This window comes from Varanus komodoensis, unplaced genomic scaffold, assembly GCF_004798865.1.
Source record: "Varanus komodoensis strain SLA01 unplaced genomic scaffold, ASM479886v1 scaffold3, whole genome shotgun sequence".
Lineage (NCBI taxonomy): Eukaryota > Metazoa > Chordata > Lepidosauria > Squamata > Varanidae > Varanus > Varanus komodoensis.
This window is the reverse complement of record NW_025335761.1, coordinates 62,582,541-62,588,677: the sequence shown is the minus strand read 5'-3', so window position 1 is coordinate 62,588,677 and position 6,137 is coordinate 62,582,541.

Genomic DNA, 6,137 nt, shown 5'->3' with positions numbered 1-6,137 from the left:
GAGAGAGAGAGAGAGAGAGAGAGAGAGAGAGAGAGAGAGGTGTGTGCACGCTTGTGTGTGTGTGTGTGTGTGTGGAGGAGGAAAAAAGCAAAGAATGGCTATCAAAGAAAATGAATAAAATCCATATTGAGATAATTTTTTAGAAAATGATTGAAGTTTTAACCCAAGAAAGGCCTCTTAGAGTTTCTTATAGCTTAGAATAAGAACATGTCAATCACGATTAAGCTTCTGGAATTGGAATCCCTTTGAAATGCAGCTGCTTCTTCTTTAATTGTGGCAACGGACTTGGAAGAAAAGAAAGGTCCACCCTTCGAGATGAGTCAGGAATACAAAATAGCTCTGGATTAGTTGGCGAGTTCAAAGGTCGGTAATTACACTAAGGAGTTCCCAGACACAGGGAAAACATTAAACAGGTCACCTACCAAACGGGAAGCAGACTTTTGTCTCCCCCTCCTTCCCTTTCTTTTTGTTTTGTGAAAGAAATTATCTCGAAAAGATAGGTTTCCTAGACGGAATCAAAAGCTGCGTCAGGGTGACTGGCTGATCTCCAGGGGATGCACGCGGACGGAGTCTCTGCCCTGCGACGCGAGGGACCTTGCTACGGGGAGCACGGACCTTTCCCCCAGCAAACCCCTCGCCCCTTCTTTGTGGCTGGCATCCGCAGCCGGGGAGGGGTCCTCCGCATCCTTGCAGCATCCCAAGTCTCTTCCTGGGGGATCGGCCGATCAGGCCCGCTCCATCGTGCTTGAGCCGGTGCTCCCTGCTCTCTCGGAGCAGGTGTGGCAAACTTGGGAAGGCTGCAGAGAGGAGGCACAGAGGCAAGGGAAGGCGAAACGGTCAAAGGGTTGAGCGGGTTCCATGCAAGGAGGCCCGCATGTCTTATGTGGGCTAACCCGTTCGGAAAGGTTGATGCTGGTGTGCTAGAGACAACTCTTTTTCCTTGCCCTCTCTGTATGTGTGTGTATGAGAGAGAGGGACTGACCAGGGACGGTGGAGAAATCCATTTGCCTTTAATGCAAACATACCTAATTTTGCAATGTTGAACTCATTTGAGAACCGAATCCCAGCTTTCACAATTCATACTTCTCCGAATTTTGCAACAGAGTTCTCCAATTATAATTGAAAATGCACACAACAAAGGAAATACATTGGTGCAAAGCATGTTCTGAAAATCATCCCTTTGGGAGGATTGCCTTTCAAAACCTTTGTGTGTGAGGCAAAGAAGTGCATGGAAAAATGTGGGGATTGTGCCCCTCTCGAGGGGCGAAGGGTTTCATCACAACAAGCCACGAACAATGGCTAAGCTCTCTGTTTTGATCTCTTTGGAAAGACTCTTTGGAAAGATGCTCAGGCTTTCTCATGTCTTCTGACACTTTCCTGCTGGCCTTCGTGCTCATCTCCTGATGCGTTCATTACTGATTTGTTTATTAGATTTATATCCTGCTTTTTCCTTACAAAGAACTCAAAGCAGCTCACAGCATTCTCCTCCTCCTGCTCTCTATCTTATCCTCACAACAACCCTGTGAGGTAGGTTGGACTGAGAGTTTGGGACTGGCCCAAAGTCGCCTAGTTGCCTCCATGGCTGAGCAGGGACTAGAACCCGGATCGCTTGAGTCCCAGGCCATGGCCCAATAGGTTTCCCTAAGAGTAGCAAAAGCGTTTCCTCTGCACCTGTACAAAATGTTGCCATGATCATGCTGCCGGGGGACTGCTGTGGAAAGGAAACCTGCTTCTACCCTCATAATGAATCCAGCCACTGAATTCACGCAATAAAAACATGAGTTAGTTTCGGAGTCATGGAGACACTGGAAATGTGTTTGGATGAGTCGCCATAAACACAGACAGCTCCATGTGAGAAAGCGCAGCATCTTATGGAATTTTGGAAGCCTCCATTTCATTTAGACTTTTTCCTTTTAAGGCATGGCTGTAAACTTGGTTCACATGGACCACACTTCAAAGCGTGGCTTGTCGAATCCTGGTTGTTGTTTCACACAAACCTGTAACTATGGGTGAACAACAGGTTGCTAACCACAAACAGCCCATGAAGAGAACTGATGCTTTGTTGTTGGGTGGTGAACTTTTGAGTTCATTTAGCTAGGAGGTTGTTGTTATGTGTGAACCCTGAACTATGGGTTGTTTTGCCAGCCTACAGTGGCAATGCACAGAAGTAATTACTGCTCTCCACATCTGTACATGCCAGTACCACAAAACCACAAATGCATTTGGGATTCAGCAAGGGACTAGGAAAAGGACTAGGAAAAGTCTGAGCAACAACAAAGCTAGTGGAGGCGACAGTATTCCAGCTGAGCTATTCAAAATCTTAAGATGATGCAGTAAAAGTGCTACACTCAATATGCCAGCAAATTTGGAAAACTCAGCAGTGGCCACAGGATTGGAAAAGGTCAGTTTACATTCCCATCCCAAAGAAGGGCAATGCCAAGGAGTGTTCAAACTACCGCACCATTGCACTCATTTCACATGCTAGCAAAGTGATGCTCAAAATCCTACAAGCTCAGCTCCAGCAGTATGTGGACTGAGAACTACCAGAAGTACAGGCAGGGTTTCGAAGAGGGAGAGGAACTAGAGATCAAATTGCCAACATACGCTGGATCATGGAGAAAGCGAGGGAGTTCCAGAAAAACATCTACTTCTGCTTCACTTACTATGCTAAAGCCTTTGATTGTGTGGATCACAACAGATTGTGGCAAGTTCTTAAAGAGATGGGAGTACCAGACCATCTTATTTGTCTCTTGAGAAACCTATACGCGGGTCAAGAAGCAACAGTGAGATCTGGACACGGAACCAGTGATTGGTTCAAAATTGAGAAAGGAGTTTGGCAAGGCTGTATGCTGTCGCCCTGCCTATTTAACTTATATGCAGAGCACATCATGAGAAAGGCGGGGCTGGATGAATCACCAGTTGGAATTCAGATTGCTGGGAAAAATATCAACAACCTCAGATATGCAGATGATACCACTCTAATGGCAGAAAGTGAAGAGGAACTAAAGAGCCTCTTGATGCGGGTGAAGGAGGAGAGCGCAAAAGTTGGCTTGAAACTCAACATTAAGAAAACTAAGATCATGGCATCCGGTCCAGTCACTTCCTGGCAAAGAGATGGGGAAGAAATGGAGGTAGTGACAGATTTTATTTTCCTGGGCTCCAAGATCACCACAGATGGGGACTGCAGCCGAGATATTAAAAGGCACTTGCTCCTGGGGAGGAAAGCTATGGCAAATCTAGACAGCATACTAAAAAGCAGAGACATCACCCTGCCAACAAAAGTGCATATAGTCAAGGCGATGGTTTTCCCAGTTGCAATGTATGATGGCTATGAAAGCTGGACCATATGGAAGGCTGAGCACCAAAGGATTGAGGCCTTTGCATTGTGGTGCTGGAGGAGACTCCTGTGAGTCCCTTGGACCGCAAGGCGATCAAACTGGTCAGTCCTAAAGGAGATCAACCCTGACTGCTCTTTAGAAGGCCAGATCCTGAAGATGAAGCTCAAATACTTTGGCCACCTAATGAGAAGGAAGGACTCCCTGGAGAAGAGCCTGATGCTGGGAACAATAGATGGCAAAAGAAGGAGGGGATGGCAGAGAATGAGGTGGCTAGATGGAGTCGCTCAAGCAGTTGGCGTGAGCTTAAGTGGACTCCGGGGGATGGTGGAGGACAGGAAGGCCTGGAGGACTGTTGTCCATGGGGTCGCGATGGGTCGGACACGACTTCGCAACTAACAACAACAGGAAAAGGAAGAGGGAATCAAGAACCCAAGGACTGAAAGGACAACCGTGCTGCAGACAAAACTTCCAGACGAATCATGGGTAAACTCTGGGCAAGGCGACAACCCAGTATGCGAATACCAGGACTATGACTTTTTAACAGCCCAGTTTGTGAACCCAGGGTCTTTGAGAAGATGACTCTGAGTGAGCAAGTGTGTTGCTTCCTGTTTGCCCACCCAATGTGATAAAACCACCCCTTAGGTGCATTTTCACTGGGATCTCTGATCCCAGAAGTGAGGTTGTCAAGGGCATAAACTCTGTGCAAACTGGGCATATGATGCACAGCAGCTTTTCTGACTTCTATCTGGGGAATTTGGAGATGGTTCAGTATTGGCTGGAGTACGCCTGGCCCTCTTCAGCACACAGGTGTAGCAGCAGAGAAGGAGAACCCGCGGCAAGTGGAAAACTGTGGATCAAGCTGGACACCCCCCTCCATTCCGTATCTGTCTCCATCACACCTAAAACTTAGAGGAAGGCGGTATTTTCCTTGGAAAATGAAAGTGAGGGGTGTTACTTTAGGAGTAAAAGAAGTGCAGGGAAGGTGGGCTCTATAGCTCTCACCTTTCTACATTTCCTGTGCTGCAGGCACAGCAATCTGTACTTTTATAGGGAAGGGCATTTTTGGTAAAGTTTGCTTCTTGTCCAATGCTGAGAAAGATGTAACTTTCAGAACATCTGCATTTCTTTATCAATGCTTTACAGGCGTGCATGACAGTGTGGCGAAAGGCTAAGATACAATAAACTTTGCTCGTGGCTGCGTCCTTTTCGGCTCTGATAAGGGTGGGAACCCAGATCAATGCAAGCCATAACCGCACAGTAATACCAAGTCAATATGATGTAAAACTTGTGCACTATGGAGTCTTTGTCCAAAATTTAGGAATGTCTCCCTCTCCACCCCCACATCTTACGGTCTGGAGTCAGAATCAACAGAGCAAACCTGCAAAAACTGGGCCACAACTAAGGTTGAATGGGGGAATAAGCGCGTCTTTGTCTCGCACCAAAAAGGTGGCTGTGAGGATACCATGCAGGTTTCTTTGGGGATATCATTCTGGGTTGGGCTATTGTGGAAAAAGCACATTCCAAATGACCACCCCCTAGTCTGAGATTACTGGGGAGAGGGCAAGCAGAGAAGGGCCCCTGAAGCTGGCCCCCGGGACCCAGCAGATTCATAAGGAGAGACATAGAAACATAGAAACAGAGCGAGTCAGAAGGGGCCTCCCGGGCCATCTAGTCTGACCCCCGGCTCCAGCCGGCTCCACTCAAGACATGCCCACCATGTGGACATCCAGCCTGACCTTGAACACCCGCACCGATGGGGCCTCAACCACCACCCGGGGAAGCCCATTCCACACCCTCGGGGTCCTGACTGTCAGGAAGTGCTTCCTGGCATCCAAACTGAACCTGGGTTCCCTGAGCTTTGCTCCGTTGGAGCGTGCCCTGCTCTCCTCTGCAGGGGAGAACAGGTCTCTACCCACCTCCGTGTGACGCCCCCTCACATACCTGTATGTCACCAACATGGTCCTTAAGGTACTCAGGTTCTGAGCTGCACAGACATTCTCAGCAGAGAGTTATACTGTTTCGTGGTACTCCTTGGGCAGCCCTTATCCATCCCCTTAACTTGGCACCCATGTGCCTCAACCCACAATATCCAACTTCCTGAGCAACAACACGGATGAGCATTTATTATTGACTCATTTCTATACAGCCCCAAGTTTACAACAATGCATAAAATCAAAATATGAATCTCATAAAAACCAAACATCAAAATAAACTTAAAAGAGCTAAAACACACACAAACTGACCTATAAAAGGAAAATAAAATCATCTGGGAGGGAAATCCCCTCCAGCCCCGGGGTAGTTTTAAAAGCTTTCGCATTAAGGGCAGTCATAGCCTGGCACCAGAAAGAGGACAAGATGGGAGGCCACCACTGAGAAGACCCCCCCCCCCCCAGTTCCACCATCTGAGCATCTCTCGGCTGCTGTGCAATAACAGAGCGAGATGCCTGCAGGTATCTTGGGAGGAAATACTGGAATATGGCACTTGAATAGGTACTGGGCTTGCAAGGAATCCAAGCCTGCCCAGAACATACACCTGTGCAGAAGCCTTGCTCACAACAGGCTGGTGGGACACAATGGCTCAGACTCCACCCAGACCAAAGCCGAATGATTTTTACTCCAGAATGCGGCTTGTTAACTGTGTTAATACAGAAAACCTGACTGGCAGGAACTGGCAAATCCATTTCACGCGGAAGAACTGGGACAGAGTTAGACGTGCTGTGGGAGATTCACCCGACCGGGTCCTGAATTAAAGTCCCGACAAACGAGGAACAGGGGAGTCCAGGAACCAAAGCGTGTTAG